This window comes from Cricetulus griseus, chromosome 7, assembly GCF_003668045.3.
Source record: "Cricetulus griseus strain 17A/GY chromosome 7, alternate assembly CriGri-PICRH-1.0, whole genome shotgun sequence".
Classification (NCBI taxonomy): domain Eukaryota; kingdom Metazoa; phylum Chordata; class Mammalia; order Rodentia; family Cricetidae; genus Cricetulus; species Cricetulus griseus.
This window is the reverse complement of record NC_048600.1, coordinates 92,584,933-92,602,004: the sequence shown is the minus strand read 5'-3', so window position 1 is coordinate 92,602,004 and position 17,072 is coordinate 92,584,933.

Below are 17,072 nucleotides of genomic sequence, written 5' to 3'. Positions count from 1 at the left end.
GAGGACACACGTGCGCGCACACATCCATATGTACAGTACAAGCAAATAATGAAATTTAATAATAATACAAAAAGCCAGAGTCTCACTAAAATAAGATGGATATAAAGACAGGTCACCCAGTCTCAGGTAGTGTGTTATAGTTAACACCGGAAAACTAAGACAGACCGTCAATGGGAATCCTGACAGCCCAGCTTCTGTGTCTCTTGCTTGAGACCTGTAGAAGCTGAAAAAACGAAGTCTCAGAGGTGCAAGGCAGGTCAGTAGGCCTTTGAGCCAATCCTCTTTCTGCAAGGTCAGAACTCCCTTTGTAATTTCAACCTGTGACCCAGAGCTTATATGACCCTGTGCACTCAATCTGACCTGCCACCTTAGAGGACAGATACTCAACCCGTTGGCCTCTGAGTGCTGTAATTAAAGGCATGCGCCACCATGCCAGCTTCAAGACTCTGTCTTAAAAGAAGGGAAAAGCTGTAGGGTGGTGGTGCATGCCTTTAATCCCAGGGGCAGGTAGATCTCTATGGGTTCGAGGTCAGCCCAATCTCCAAAGTGAGTTCCAGGACAGCCAGTACTGTTATACAGAGAGACCCTGCCTCGAAAAAGAAAAAGAAAAAACAGAAAAAAAAAAGGAAGAAGGAAGGACAGTGGAGGTAGAGGGAGGGAAGGAGAGACAGATACACGTTCACCTATACTTACAGTACTTGGCCAAGCAGGTTTCTCCTCATGTACCTTTCCAGCCTCTGGGATAGTCAGAGTGCCCTCATCTGTCCCTTCATGCTCCTTTATCTGTCCTCATAGCAGATCCCGAGTCCTTGTGGTCTGCCACTAGTCATCTTGCACTTCTGTGTCCCGAGTTTCCATCGAAGCAAAATTAGTCCAGTTTGTCCTTGGTAACTGCTTTTGAAAAGATGAGTCAGAGAAGGTTCCAGAAGTATGGACACAACAGTTAAGCCAGTTTAGGAGAATGCTCTAGAACAGAAGCTCATGAAACTCTCTATAGGTGTGCTGTTTTGGTTACTGTTCTATTGCCTTGAAAAGAGGCTGTGACCAAGGCGAGTTTTAAAAGAAAGCATTTAATTGGGGGCTGGCTTACAGTTTCAAAGGGTTAGTCCATGATCTTCATGATGGGGGTCATGGGGCCAGGCAGGCAGGCTTCGCACTGGAGCAGTATTGTCTTGAGATAGACTCTGGGAGAGGTGCAAGTCCTTTGAAACTCACCCCTAGTGACAGCGCCTTCTCCAACAAGGCCACACCTCCTAATCCTTCCCAAACAGTTCTACTAACTGGGGCCCAAGCATTCAAACCTATGAGTCTATGGGGGCCATTCTCATTTAAAACAGCACACGTGCTCATAAGATGTAGGCCAGACTCTTGCCAGCTGCTTGTTACCTCGGTTTCATCATCTAGGTAAGGAAGAGGCACTAACTAGGCTGGTAGGGAGCTTGCCTCGTGTGTACAAACGCCTGTCTTCCATCCCCAGCGCCACGTGCTCCAGGCATAGTTGTGCACTTCTAGAACCCCAGCACTCAAGAAGTAAAGGCAGGAAGGTCCAGAGGGCAATGTCATCCTCAGCTAGACATCAAGTTCAAGGACAGCCTGGGATACATGAGCCCTTATCTCAAAAACAAAACAAACCACTCATCAGGGTGGTGGTGGCACAATCCTTTAATCCCAGCACTTGAGAGGCAGAGGCAGGCAGATCTCTCAGAGTTCAAGGCCAGCCTGGTCTAAATAGTGAGTTCCAGGACAGCCAGGGCTATTACATAGAGAAACCCTGTCTCAGAAAACAAAACAAAACAAAACCCAACCAACCAAGCAAACAATAAAAACCCCAAAGTATAACAAAACAACAGACCCCAACTGCTTTGTAAGAAGTACAAGGAAGGAATGAGCTAGCACAGGAGAAGCCCCCGGAGCTGGGCCTGGCACATTTCACACACACTGAATTTTATAATCACCACAATCACTGTCGTTATCATGATTGTAATGATAAGCATCTTGCCAGCAGGGCAGGACACTAGGCTGCAGATGAATGGCTGACCACAAAGAGCACATGTCCTGGTACTTTGCTTCCAGTTCACTTAGGCAGGTACCTGGTAAAGGGTGAGGGTGAGAGGGACACAAGGGGTAACAGCTAAAGCTGAGAGATGCCAAGTGGCTGGGACAAGTAGGGTGAACCAAGCCACTCTAAACGGAATGGGGTGATGTAGAGCCTTGGGGCTAGGACATCCGTGTGCCAGCAGTCTCACTGCTGGACACCTGACCAGTGAGTGGCCTCAGTGCTGGATACCTGACCAGCGGCAGGCCTGTCTTGCTCAGACTTCTTCCATACTGGACTAATCAATTGGCTGTTAATTCTCCAGTGCCCTAGACAACATTGGAACCAACATCTTTGAGTAGAGGGCTTCCTCTCCTCCTTGTTGGGGTTGTTTTCTCAAAGTGATGACCAAGGAGCAGAATGAACACCTAGAGAGATGAATCGGCACTAGTTGCACACGGGGTTCTTCCAGAGGGCCTGAGTTGGATTCCCAGGGCCCTCACAACTCCAGCTTCAGGGAACCCAGCATCCACTTCTTGCCCCCAAGGGCACTCAAGCACACACAGAAGACACATCCATACCCACACATTTTAAAAAGAAAAACATAAGCCGGGTGGTGCACACCTTTAAAAGAAATATGTAGAATGATCCATCTAGTCAAGGAATAAATGCTTTGGGGCCAGAAAGAAGCCACCAAGCCTGACCACTGAGTTCAATCCCTCAGACCTGCAGAGTGGAGAGAGCAGACTCCTGAAAGTTGTCCTCTGACCTCCACACTTTTGTGAGTACTCGTGTGTGTGTGTGTGTGTGTGTGTGTGTGTGTGTGTGTGTGTGTGTGTTTAACACACACACAATGTTAAAAATGGTTAAGTACTTCTAACAACCAAATTATTTCCCAAAAGTTATTAATAAAGGTGTAATTAATTGGGGTTCTCCAGAGGAGCAGAATCAATGTGTATTCCAAAGGGGCTTTATTAGATTGGCTTACACAATAGGAGATAGGTAGTTCAACAATGGCTGCCTGCACACTGCAGTTTCTATGAGCCTGGAGCTGCTCACATCACCAGATGGGATGCCTCAGCATCCCATCTGGCACTGAAGACCTGGAGGACTCCTGGAGAGCTAACAGTCTTTAGTCTGTGTTGGAAAGTAGGAGAGGCTGGGTTCTGATGTCACCAAAGTCTGGAGCAGCAGCAGTAGCAGCATAGATGTACTCTCTAGCCAGGGGCAAAGCGGGGCAGGCAAAAGCAGCACCGATCCCCCTGGTGCTCTTTATACTGCCCATTCTGGAGAGGGTCTCCTCACCCAGTTAATCCTTCCTGGAAACACTGGACTGCTCCTAGTTTCTCGCTTTCTTTTTCACCTTTGTTCCTTTGTCCTGCCTGACCATGGCCATCTCTTGGTTTCACTGTCCTCATGTAAGCAAAATATCCATCTTCAGTGGCACATGGTGGCGATCACGTATAAACCCAACACACAGGAGGCTGAGACAGAAGGATTTCTGAGTGCAAGGCCAGCCTGGGCTACATAAATGAGATTTGTCCAAAAAAAAAAAAAAAAGAAAGAAAGAAAGAAAAAGAAAAAGACAGAGAGACAGACAGACAGGAAGACAATTGTCCTAGTCTTGGAATTTTACCTGGAGTCTTCCTTACTGGAAGATTGTCTTTTGTGTCTCTACAGTCACGTACATTCCATTGAACTCTTCCAGTTTTCATGTGACAGAATTCTACCTGCCTATTTCTTTAAATTAACTTACTTTTTGTCTATGAGTGTTTTGCCTGCATGTATGTTTGTATACTACAAGCATGCCTGGTACCTGAAGACTGGAATTACATATGGTTGTGAGCCATCATGTGGGGGCTGGAAATTAAACTGGGTCCTCTGCAAGAGCAGCCAGTACTCTTAACCCCTGAGTCATCTCTCCAGCCCCTCTGTTTTTAGCAGAGGCTCTTCTGAGATTTTCCTAAAGATGCCATGGCTTTCATCTGTCCAGGACAATGATGAGAACACATAACCCAAGTACTCAAGCTTGAGAGATATGTATTGTATTGGACCGCTGCCACTTAGCAACTCTATGGTAAGTGGGATATGGTGGTTTGAATAAGATTGGCCCCCATAGGCTCATATAGTTGAATGCTTAGTCACCAGGAAGTAGAACTCTTTGAAAGGATTAGAAGGATTAAGAGGAGGTGTGGCCTTGTTGGAACAAGGGCGTCCCTGGAGGGTGGGCTTTGAGGTTTCCAAAGCCCATGCCACCCTCCCCTTCTCCCTTGTCCCCTCCTCTTTTTGCCTGAGGATCAGAATCAGCTATTGCTCCAGCACCATGCCTATCATACCTGCCATCATGCCTCCCACCATGATAATAAGGGACCAAGATTCTGAAACGGTAAGCAATAGCCTAGTTAAATGCTTTTCTTTATGAGTTGCCATGGTAACGATGTCTCTTTACTGCAACAGAACAGTGACTAAGACGTGGGGTCTCCAGTCCTCTCAGAGTACCATCAGTTTCTTCCTTCCTTCATGACTCCTCTTAGAGGATTGATTTAGACTTTTCTTTCCATCAAACACATTTTGGAGGGTTGGGAAGATGATCCCGTTGGCAACATGCTTGCCACACAAACATGAAGATGGGAGTCCAATTCCCAGAACTCAAGTAAAAGCTGGATGCTGTGTCATGTGCTTGTGATCCCAGTGCTGAGAAGGCAGAGACCAGGGGATTCCTGGACTTCCCAACCAGCCAGTCTAGACATAGCAGTGAGCCCTAGCTTCAGGAGAAACCATCTGAAAAATTCATGTGAAGGGGCCAGCAAGATGACCCAGAAGGCAAAGGCACTTGACGCCAAGACTGATAACCTGAGTTTGATTCCTGGAACTCACATGGTGCAGGAATTGACTTCTCTGATGGGGAACATGTGTACCATGGTGAGCAGACACAGACACAGACACACAGTTACACAAACTCACAAACACACTGTCTTGGGGTTTCTATTGCTGTGAAGAGACACCATAACCACGGCAACTCTCACAAAGAAAAACATTTAGTTGGGGTGGCAGCTGACAGTTTCAGAGGCTCAGTCCCTTATCATTATGGTGGGGAGTATGGCAACTTGAAGACAGACATGGTGCTGGCGAAGTAACTGAGAGTCTACATCTTGCAGGCAACAGAAAAATGGTTTGACAGTCACACTGGATGGTATCTGGAGCAAAAGAGACCTCAAAGCCTGCCCCCGCAGTGACACACATTTCCTCCAACAAGGCCATACCTACCCCAACAAAGTCTCTCTCTCTCTCTCTCTCTCTCTCTCTCTCTCTCTCTCTCTCTCTCTCTCATGTACACACACACAGGTTTATATATACAGACAGACATACATAAACACAGACACATACACACACCGACATACACTCTAAAAGTAAAAATTAAAAAAAAAATAAGATGGGGCCAGGCAGTGGCGGCACATGCCTTTAATCCCAGCACTCAGGAGGCAGAGGCAGGCGGATCTCTGTGAGTTCAAAACCAGCCTGGTCTACAAGAGCTAGTTCCAGGACAGCCTCCAAAGCCACAGAGAAACCCTGTCTCGAAAAACAAAAAACAACAACAACAACAAAAAATAAGATGGTGCTGGCAGTGGTGGCACACACCTTTAACCCCAGCACTCTGGAGGCAGAGGCAGGCAGATCTCTGTGAGTTTGAGGACAGCCTGGTCTCCAGAGCGAGTTCCAGGACAGCCAAGGCTACACAGTGAAACCCTATCACGAAAAACCAAAAGACAAAACAAAACAAAAAGGTGGAAAGTTCCTAAGAAAACACTCAATGTCAGCCTGGCCCACACCATGAACAAATATACATATGCTCCCTCACACATGTGAACACTTAATGCACATAGATACACACAGAATTTAAAACTTTTTAAACAGAAAATGTCTTTTTAGGCTGAGTGGCATACATGGAGTGGTGGACATTGTGTCTCCATATTCAGGTGAAGGTTAAACAGGTAAGGAGTTGCTGCTATGCCTGGCTCATGTCACTGTTTCTTCCCTCCCCAGACGAGAGAGATCTCTTTATATTTATTTCACTGGAAAATGTCCCACTCTCCGTAGCTTCCCAGGAACAAGCAGTCTCGGGGGTAGTTTGCAAATGAGTACATCTCTCTGCAGATGGCAGGCCCAAGATCAGAGCAGTACACCATGGGTACAGAGTCACATGGCAGGCTCGTGGGTGGCTGACAAGATGGCCCAGAGTGGAGTCAGTAGACTCTGCTTCTCCTCCCATCCTATCCCCTTCAGCCCCCACTTGGGTTATTCAATATTAGTGAGTGCTCAGCATGCCACCATGTTCTCTATCCAAGTGGGGCTGTGACCCTCCACCTCATACCACTCAATAGTGGGAACTTAGTGTCAGGCATAGTGCACATGGTTGTAATGCCAGTACTTGGAAGAACCAGAAGTCCCAGGTTATCTTCAGCTACATGTCAAATTTGAGGCCAGGCTGGGCTACATAGAACCATGTTTCAAAAACAAACAAACACACAAGCAGAACCCTCCCCGAAAATCCCACAAAGCAAACAAAGGCCAGTCAAAGGATGGATCTCTCTCAGTTTGAGTCTAACCTGGTCTACATAGTGAGTTCCAGGCCAGCCAAGGCTACAGAGTGAGACCCTGTCTAAAGAGTTTTAATTAAAGTAAATAAATAAGCAAATAAGAACTTACCAGTTTGTATATCTAAGAAGAGCAAGAGCAGTAGAGTAGAGACATGGTTGGGTCCTCCATGTGCCCACAGTCTGTCGGCTCCTTCTGCTCCCTCCTTGATGGTTTAAGTCACAGCTTGTCTTCTTCTGTGGTGAGATATTCACCAGGCAGTATGCATCCTGTTTCCAATAAATTCAGTTTAAGATTCCAGAGAAAGGCTTCGATTGGCCTTCCCAGTCATATGCACGGTCCTTCGCCATAGGTGTGGATGGCATGGGTTTGTTGTGGGGATGCTTTTGGTTTTGTGTTTTTGAGATAACTTTGTATTCTCTAGCTGGGATTGGCCTAGAACCCACCACATAGCCCAGGCTGCCCATGAATCCACAGGGTTCCTCCTGCCTCAGACTTAGGAGGGCTGAAATTACAGGTATATATTTTAAACTTTATTATTTTATTATTTTGCCAATATCTCTCTCTCTCTCTCTCTCTCTCTCTCTCTCTCTCTCTCTCTCTCTCTCTCTCTCTCTCTCTGTGTGTGTGTACATGCAGTGCACATACCACATCTTGAATGTGGCAGTCAGAGGACAAGGAGTGGGTTCTGGGTTCCAGGGACTGAACTCAGTTTATGGTAGCATGCACCTTTACATTTTGAGCCGTCTGGCCGGCCCTGATGTAGGTGCTTTAACAGAGACATTTTTCTTTCATGAAGTGGGGTGGGAGGTGAACAAAGTTGGTTCCCCATGAACTTCCACAAGCAGAAGGCTGCGTTGCTTAGACTTCCGGGGAACCCAAAGCAGAGATCGATTCTTGTTGGGAGCACAGTCCAGAGAGAGATTCTTGCACTCACAGATGTCCAGGAAAACCAGAAATGTAAGCACCCAGGATGGTCCTCTCAAAGGAATGAGCTAAAACCTGCCCTTTCATCCAGAAAGCAAGGGATTGGAGTGACTGATGATCTGAGTTATCTGTTGGGCCAGGTCATCAAGCTCCTACAGTCGGGACTGGAGGTCCTAAATGACCCTTAACAGCCAGGGGCTCCCTGAGTTCCCACAGCCACACCTGGAGAGACCTAATAGTCTAAATGAACCTTGTAATATCTGTGTATTCAGGACTCCCCAAGCTCTCACATCCAGGATCAGAGGTGGCTAATAACCCCAATGTCCTTTACCCTATCTGTGTGACCAAGACCAGGCCAGATCTTTTCTTAGGCCTTTAAGCCTTGGAAGAAATGACATGTTCCCTGTGTTGAGTTTCAGTGACACTATGCGTTCTTGTGCATTGGGGGTTGTATTACACCAGGAAACTTTCCCCAGATTATATCATGTTTAAATATACTGGTAACAACCCCCCCCCAAGCAGGTTGATCATACAGGTTGACTAAATCCATTCTCACCTCCTTGAGCTTCATTTCCCTGCTGTGACCACCTGCAGGGTCCTCTGCAGCTTGTCAACACCAGAACTTCCAGGTCTCATCCTTGTCCCCACAGTTGTCTACGGACCTCTGCCTCTTACTCAAAGGGCACAGCAGTTGGAGCCAGGCGGGTGTGGGTTCACAGGTTCACACCATAGTCCTGTTGCTCATTCAGTTGTGAGATGCTAATCAAATTCTTTTTTCTTTTTTATTTTTTTTTTCCCCGAGACAGGGTTCCTCTGTGTAGCTTTGTAGACCAGGCTGGCCTCGAACTCATGGAGATCTGGCTGCCTCTGCTTCCCAAGTGCTGGAATTAAAGGTGTGCTTCACCACTGCCCAGCTGCTAATCAAATTCTTCATTCAAGCTGGATTGCTCTTCTACGATGGTTCCTATTTCACAGACCTCCCATGAGGATTAACCAGCTTCAAGCCCAGTGCTTGGCATGGAGAGTGTCATGGCTGGACTCTGAAATGCCCCCATGGGCTCCTGTTTTGAATGCTCAACCCCCAGATTACAGTGCTACTTGAAGGGCTGTGAAGCCCTCAGGAGGTAGGGCGTGGCTTAGAGAAATAGAGTACTAGAGATGGCTCTCTGAAGGTTCAGCAGCCCCCTGCTTTACCTCACAGTTTCTGCATCCTGGCCAGATGTGAGGAGCCTCTGCCCTAGCCTCCTACCACTGTCAGCCCCACCATGCCCTCTCCTCAGTATGGACTGAGCTCTCCCTGACAGTGAGCCATCACTGTTCCTGTTAGGAATTTGGTCACAGAGACACAAAAGCATCTCAGAGTCAATTGTCTACTACTGAAGGGACCAGCTCCCCTTTCGGCAGCCATAACAGCCGAACACGTGCTTACCATAAACTTGCCTTGGTCACTTAGAGGTCAGATGCCTGCCTTGTGACAAGGAACCAATCAGAAGTTAGTCACTAGAAAGTCAGATGCCTGCCTCGTGACAAGGAACCAATCAGAAGTTAGCTGGTGGTACTATGCTTTACGACTCTGGGTGTGCTTTACGGACAAGCACACAGCAATGACGTAGAGAGCATAGCAACCACCCTGGGAGGGCCTATGGGCCATAACAACCAATTGACCAGTCATTACAGGGCAAACCCTCCAAGCCTGGAGGCACACCAATCCTGAACCTGTGCATACCCCTAGACACTCCCCTTAAGCTGCCCTATAAAGATCTGTACGCAGCGGCTTCGAACTGTCTTTTGCTAGCCATTCGCCATTGCAGGTGGGTGAAAGACCCGAGCTAACATGGGGTTAGCTCGTTAAATTACAATAAAGCCTCGTGCAGTTTGCATCAAGCTCTCGAATCCGCCTGGTGATTGGGGTGACCGAAGTTGTGGCCTGGGACCCCGGATACCTGAGTTTTCCGGGGGTCTAACACTACATACTGATCTTGCTGCCTCTTCTCCTGACCCTCCCAGATGTGCCTGTCCTTAAAGGGGGCCTATCTGACTGGCTCATGGGCCTGGACTCCCAAGGGCTTCCCTGATAGAGCAGCGGGTCTCTGTAGGAGGTGGTACATGCAGCTTTTTTTGTTTGTTTGTTTTTTTCATCTTGAAAAATGTGCAGTTTTCACACGGTTACAGAACAAACAGAACCTTGACACATGGGCATCTATTTACAAGCCTGACTCTGTGTGTGTGTGTGTGTGTGTGTGTGTGTGTGTGTGTGTGTGTGTGTATGAGAGAGAGAGAGAGACAGAGAGAGAGAGAGAGAGAGAGAGAGAGAGAGAGAGAGAGAGAGAGAAGGTACAAGTGTGTGCATGCATGTGCTTGTACCTATGGAGGCCAGAGGACAACCTTGGGTGTTGTTCTTCAGGAACCATCCACCTTACTTTTTAAAGGAGGATAATTGGTGCAAATTCAATATTATTATTTTTTTATGTTTTTTGTTTTTCGAGACAGGGTTTCTCTGTGGCTTTGGAGGCTGTCCTGGAACTAGCTCTTGTAGACCAGGCTGGTCTCGAACTCACAGAGATCCACCTGTCTCTGCCTCCCAAGTGCTGGTACTAAAGGCGTGCGCCACCAATGCCCGGCACAAATTCAGTGTTTTTAATTTATTATTTTAAGACAAAATTTACTTTGTAGGCCTGGGTGGTCCAGAACTTGATGCATAGATAAGGCTGGCCTCAAACATGCAGATATCCACTTGCCTTTGCCTCTCAAGTGTTGCCACCATACATTGGGCATGATGGCACATACCTTTGGTCTCAGCACTTGGGAGGCAGAGACAACTGGATCTTTGTGAGTTTGGGGGCAGTCTGGGCTACAGAGAAAGTTCCAGGACAGCCTAGACTATATAGGGAGACCTGGTCTCAAAAAACAAACAAAAAAGCTAAATTTTTAAGATTTTATTTTTTGGTTTTTTATTTTTTTGTTATTTTGTATTTTTTAAGTTATATGTATATGTGTATGTGTGCTGTTGGTTTATGTGTGTGACCACAGTTCCTTCAGGGGCCAGAAGAGGGCGTAAGAACCCCCTGGAGCTGGAGTTATAGCTGATTTTGAGCTGCCACGTGTAGGTGCTGGGAAGTGAATTTGGGTCCTCTGTAAGAACGTCATGAGCTTTTGTTCACTGAGCCATCTTTATGGCCTCCTTTTAAATTGCACTTTCTCTCTCTCTCTCTCTCTCTCTCTCTCTCTCTCTCTCTCTCTCTATTCCTTTCTTTCTTGTGTGTGTTTGTGTGTGTGCATGCTCACATGAGCACATATGCATGCTACCACATGCAAGTAGAGGTCAGAAAGACAACTTCGGGGAATTGGTTTGTTCCAACTGTTTTTTTTTTTTTTTTTTTTTGAGACAGAGTATCTCACTGGGACATGGGGCTCACCAATTAGGCTAGGCTGGATGGCCAGCAAGCCCCAGAGCTCTGCCTGTCTCTGCACCCCTGACTTTGGGTTTATGAGCATGTGCCATCCCTCTCAGCTTCTTACATAGGTTCTGGAGATCTGAACTCAGGTCCTTACACTTGCACAGCAAACACTTCCTAACAGAGCCTTCTCCCCAGCCCCATGGGATGCTTCTCCTAACAGGAAACATAAAGCCCTCCGGTCAATATACCATCATAGGCGGTCTAATCTTATTCTCAGTGGCAATTCTTTGGGCAGTGGCTGATGAGGGGCTGTACCTCCCCCAGGAGCTTGCTGGAAGCATAGGCTGGGTGCCAGCGCCTCCAAACAAGAAGGCTGGGCACAGTGCCTCTTTACCTGTCTGTCTGGAAGCTAATTTGGTGAGTTCAACCTAACTATTGTCATTGCCATCTCAGCTGGCTTGTTGATGTCTTTCCAAGATACAGCAGGACGAGGCAGCTGCTTTGCTTTTAAAGTCAAATCCATCATCTGCCCCTTCAGAGAAAGGCCTTGACGCCCCCTGAAGAAGATGCACTGTTTCCCTGCTCTGAGAAGCCTTGGTCCTGTTTCCACTTCCAAGAAATCCTGCATCCCAGGAAACAGAGGCAGGTGGTGTCGGAAAGGAATGGCCTGGGATTGGCTAAGGAAAACCCGGAATAGGGTGTTGCTTAAAGGGCAAATTAGAGAGTTTACCCGCAGGGCCTAGAGTGGGGACTCGGCTCTAGGTGGCTGGCTTACCTCTCACCGGCTGGCTGTAAACTGTAAAAGGTCCTGGTCCCTTACTCCCACATCATTTTGGCCTCTAGGGTCAGCACTCTTCCCAGAGGAGGATGCTCTGCCATCAAGGAGTGATCTGGGAGAGAAAGCTTGGTCTTGTAGAATGTTCTTATAGGCCATAGCTAACAAGTAGGCCCAGTCCATTCCACTGAATAGTTACTGGTGGGAGTTCACTGTGCCAGGCACTTGGGATACAAGATGACCATGGCTTCAGCTCAGCATGTAACACACTTACTGTATATGGAGGAGTCATGGTGGGGGATGGTCACACCTGTGTCCAATAAGTGCAATGAGGGGGTGAGGTTTTGGAAGGCCAGGTTGGTGTAGCAGGGAAGGCTTCCTAGAGGAGGCGTCTTCTGGTCTGAGTTCTGGAGGAACAGTAAGGGTTAACCAGACTGGGGTTATCAATCCAGGCAAGAGAAATGGGCAGAGTCATAGAGGACAGACAGAGTCTGAGGAGCTCTGAGGAGACTCCAGGCAGCAACACTGCTGAGGCCTGGAGCCCGCCAGTGGGAGGGTGCTCACAAATCAGAGGCCTCTCTGCAGCTGCTCCTGACCGCCTCCTGCCCCTACTGCACTGACCTTTTCTGCAGCTCTAGCTGCACTCTGTTCCCATCCTTGCTGATTAGAGTGTGGAACCAGTCCAGCATCCAGCCTGGGAAGGAGGGACTGATGGAAGCCAGTGATACCCAGCCTGTCCGGGAGCCCAGGGATCTTGACTCCCAGACCAAGACTCTCAAAGGACATGTAACAGTGCATGCTCTCTCTCTTTCTCTCTCTTCTTCCTTCCCTTCCCCTTCCTCGCTCCCCCCTTCCCCTTTTCCTCACTTCTATTTTTTTTCCAAACAGGGCCATTTTATGGACACAGTCTGGCCTCAAAGTCACCAGCTACCTGCCATAGCCTCCCAAGTGCTGGGGTTGCAAAGAGGTACCAATACATCCTTGTATAAATGTAAAAAGAATAAAGGATGATTACTTAATAAGCAAAGCTGCAGCTGGAGACAGCTCAGCAGTTAAGAGCAATTGCTGCTCTTTCAGAGGACCTGGGTTTGGTTCCTGGCACCCATGTCCAACAGCTCACAACCACCTGTAGCTCCAGCTCCAGGAGATACAATACCTGTTACTGGTCTCTTAAGGGCACCCCCCCCCCACACACACACATGTGCACATACCCCTCCACAAATACACACAAAGACACATATAATCAAAAATCGAAAATAAATCTCAAGTTTAAAAAGAAGAAAGGCAAGATTTCTGAGGTAGTCACTGAGTAAAGGCACTTCCTGCACACTCCTGATGATCTGAGTACATCCTGTGGTATTTGTACAGGAGACAGCAGATTGTCCATAGAAAAAGTCGCCATCCACTCTTGGTGGGTATGGTGGCTCCTACCTTTAGCACCAAGAATCAGAGTCTGGCAGATCTCTGTGAGTTTGAGGCCTGTCTGGTTTATATAGCAAGTCCCAGGCCAGCCAGGGCTATATAGTGTGACCCTTCCTCAAAACAAAACAAAAATGTCCCCCATTTATTTGCCTCATTAACTCTTATTTGCCCATCAGGACTCAAAGTCCCCCAGCAGCTGTTTTGGAGGAGGAGAGCTAGCTCAGGCTAGCTTCAAACTCACAGTGCTCCTGCTCAGCCCACAGAGCGCTGGGATACAGGCATGTACCACCACATCTGCTCTTTAAAGATTTTTCAAAAAATCATTTTGATTTCACGTGTTTGAGTGTTTTACCTGCATGTATGTTCTGTGCACTATGTGCATGCAGTGCCCACAGAGGCCAGAAGAGGGAGTCAGATCCCCTGGAACTGGAGTTACAGACACTTGTGAGCCCCCATGTGGGTGCTGAGAATTGAATCCAGGTCCTCTGCAAGAGCAGCAAGCACTCCCAACATCTCTCTAGTCCCACACCAGCATCTTTAGAGACCTGTGTAGTGAATACACAGGTGAGATGCCCAGACACCCACATAACGGCTGGTGGCCTCCCTTTCCAGCTTCCAGGAGAGCTGCAAATTGCTACTCACAGAGGAGGCTCTCAGTGGGAAAGGTACCAGCTGAGAGGAGCCGCAGGGACAGTTAAGCGCGTCGGCCTTGGAGGAGAGAGGAAGAAGTACTAAAGGTCCAGGCCTCAACCCTGACAGACTTCCCAATGTCTTCTCCCTTTGGGGTCCTGTGGGCAGGGGTGGAGCACTTGCCATTGTGATGAAGTCTCTATTTACACAGTCCTGACCCTGAAATCCCTTCTTGAGAAACTTCTCCCACCAGTGACACCTTCTTTGACCCCCAAACCAAGATAGATTCCTTTACCATATGCTCATGTCTCCTCAACAAGCTTTTATTGCCGGCTTGCTGTCTAGCCAGTGCCGGCCTCCTCCATGAACTGTAATAGCCCCACGGGTGGGAGCCATATCTGATATGATTCTCTGTTGCGTCCTACCACCCCAGCACGTGATTTTGAAATATTTGTCGAGTGAACAAACAACTTTACTATCCATCTAATCTAATCCCTTAAGAGGTCATCAACTTTACTTCAGGCTGGAGAATGTCTTCCTTCATTCCCTTGATAAATATTTACAAAGAAGAACAAGGTCCTACCTCTCAACATCAAAATAATTCCAGATGGTTCAAAGATGTTTGTGTGTGAGAAAATAAAAGCAGTAGAGTTCTAGAGAAAAGAGGAGTATGTTTTAGAAAAGATTTTTGAGGCACTAAGGGCCTTTATAAGCATGATACACACAAAAATAAAATAAAAATCAGGAAGAAAAAGTTATTATGCATGTTCACATAAAATTTCAGACCTTTATAAGGAAAAAAATTCAGAAGTTGGGTGTGGTGGCGCATGCCTGTAATCCCCACCATTTGGGAGGGAGGTGGAGGCAGGAGGACCAGGAATTCCCAACCACTCTGGGCTCCATAAAACCCTGTCAAAGGGTGTAGATGGGAGCAAGGGCAGTTGGGGATGTAGCTGGGTTGGTTGTGTGCTTACTAAGCATCCACAAAGTCCTGGGTTCAAGACCTAGCACCACCTAAATCAGCCTTAGCAATACATTGTAATCCCAGCACTTGAGAGGCAGAGGCAGGAAGACCAGAAGTTCAAGGTCACCCTGGACCAGAAACAAGTGCAGAACAGCCTAGGCCATGTGAGACCATGCCATTTTTTTAGCTTTATTTTATTTTTAATTGTGTGTACCTGTCTCTGTATGGATAAGTGCATATGAGTGCAGATGCCTGTGGAAGGTTGAAGGTGGCAGATCACCCCAGAACTGTCGTTACAGGCAGTTGTGAGCCTCCCAGTGCAGGTGCTGGAAACCAAGCTCGAGAGCAGCATCCTCTGCAAAAGTAGCGTGTGTGCACAGGTGTCAAGTGCCTTTAATCCCAGCACTCTGTGGCAAGAGGCAGCTCTGTGAGTTCAAGGCCAGTCTAGTATACATAGTGAGTTCCAGGACGGCCAGGGTTGCACGGTGATACCCTGTCTCAACAACAACAATGAAAAGTGATACACGATCTTAACCATAAGGTCTCCGGCCCCAAGAGATCTTGTATTCAAAAGCTAAATAAAGCATTTGGAACAGCTATAGTGATAGGAAGCAAATCATAACAACAAGGAATCCTTGCAAATGAGAAAGTTAAAAAAAAAAAATCTTGGGCCGAGCATTGGTGGCACATGCTTTTGGTCCCAGCCCTCGGGAGGCAGAGGCAGGTGGATCTCTGTGAGTTTGAGGCCAGCCTGGTCTACAAGAGCAAGTTTCAGGACAGGCTCCAAAGAAATACAGAGAAACCCTGTCTTGAAAAAAAAAAAATCTTGGGGCTGGTTCAGGGGTTAAGAGCACTTGCTGCTCCCTCAGAAACTTGGGTTCAATTCCCAGGATCCTCATCAGGTGGCTCACGATCATGTGTAGCTTCAGTTCCAGGGGGTCTGACACCCTCTTCTGATCCCCCTGAGCATCAGGGTCATATAGGGTACGCAGACACATGTGCAGACAACACTCATACACATAAAATAGAAATGCACACATCTTTTAAAAATACATTTTAAGAAAGAAAGCAAGAAAAGTATAGAAAATGGAAATAACATGACAAACCTCAGGAAACCTGCTTTGTATTCCATGCTATTCAGGATGAGACAACCATGCAATGCCATTTTTCTCATAAGAAGTGTTACTGGGTTAAAATCATTGACAATAACCACCAGGTCTTGGCAAGAGTCCGGAGAAACAAAGGATTCATTCACACTCATTGGCAAAACTCGACTTGTACTCTTTGGAGATCTTCTTGGCAATATCTGTTAAATTAAAAACAGCAGTCACCTCCTTTGGCCTCAAAATCATACTTCTAGGGATGTGCCCAAAGGCATGTGTTAGGACAGAGTGTGCAAAGCAGGGCGTTGCTATGTAAGAAAGTAGGGAAAGCTTTGTCGGTAGGGGCTAGTTACACTAAAGGTGGTTAATTCATAGGGTAAGATTCTAAATATCTATTTCAAAGAACAAGGTAACTCTATCCTGTCTAGTTTTATGTCAGTTTGATGAAAGCTAGAGTCGTCTGAAAGGAGGAAACCTCAAATGAGAAAATGCCTCCATAAGATTCAGCTGTAAGCCGAGCGTTGGTGGCGCACGCCTTTAATCCCAGCACTCAGGAGGCAGAGGCAGGTGGATCTCTGTGAGTTCGAGACCAGCCTGGTCTACAAGAGCTAGTTCCAGGATAGGCTCTAAAGCTACAGAGAAACCCTGCCTTGAAAAAAAAAAAAAAGATGCACTCAAGGTTGAGCTAACTGCAGCCCTAAGGCAAGCGCAGAGAAGAGATTGACAAGAAAGGCAGAGCAGACAGCCTGGGTAGCCCTCACTCTTCTGGGGAGAATGAGGCTGCATCTGTGCGTTCTTCTTCCTCCTCTTAGCCACTGCTGTGGCCTCCTCATGTCTGCACATCTCTGACTGCCACTCAACCCTGCTTCCCCGCCTCTCCTCCGGCCACACTCTTTCCCCACGATTTCACCTAGGCTCGTGGCTATAGAAATCGTCTCCATTAGGTGCAGCCTTGGTCATCCTCTGCATTTAGGCTCCGGATGTTGCTACCTCCTTGGGGCCCTTCACCCAGCAGGCTTCTGTCTTAGCCCATACCATGTCGCTATGATGAAGTACCTGGGGCTGGGTAGTTGATACAGAACAGAAGTTTATTTGGTTCATGTTTCTGGAGACTGGCAGGTGTGGTTCTGGCCTCTGGTTGGCGTGCACTGCACAATGAGGCAAAGCGAGAGAGCCAGTTTCAATCTCTCTTCCTATGAAGTCACTAAAAAGGTCGTGGGGC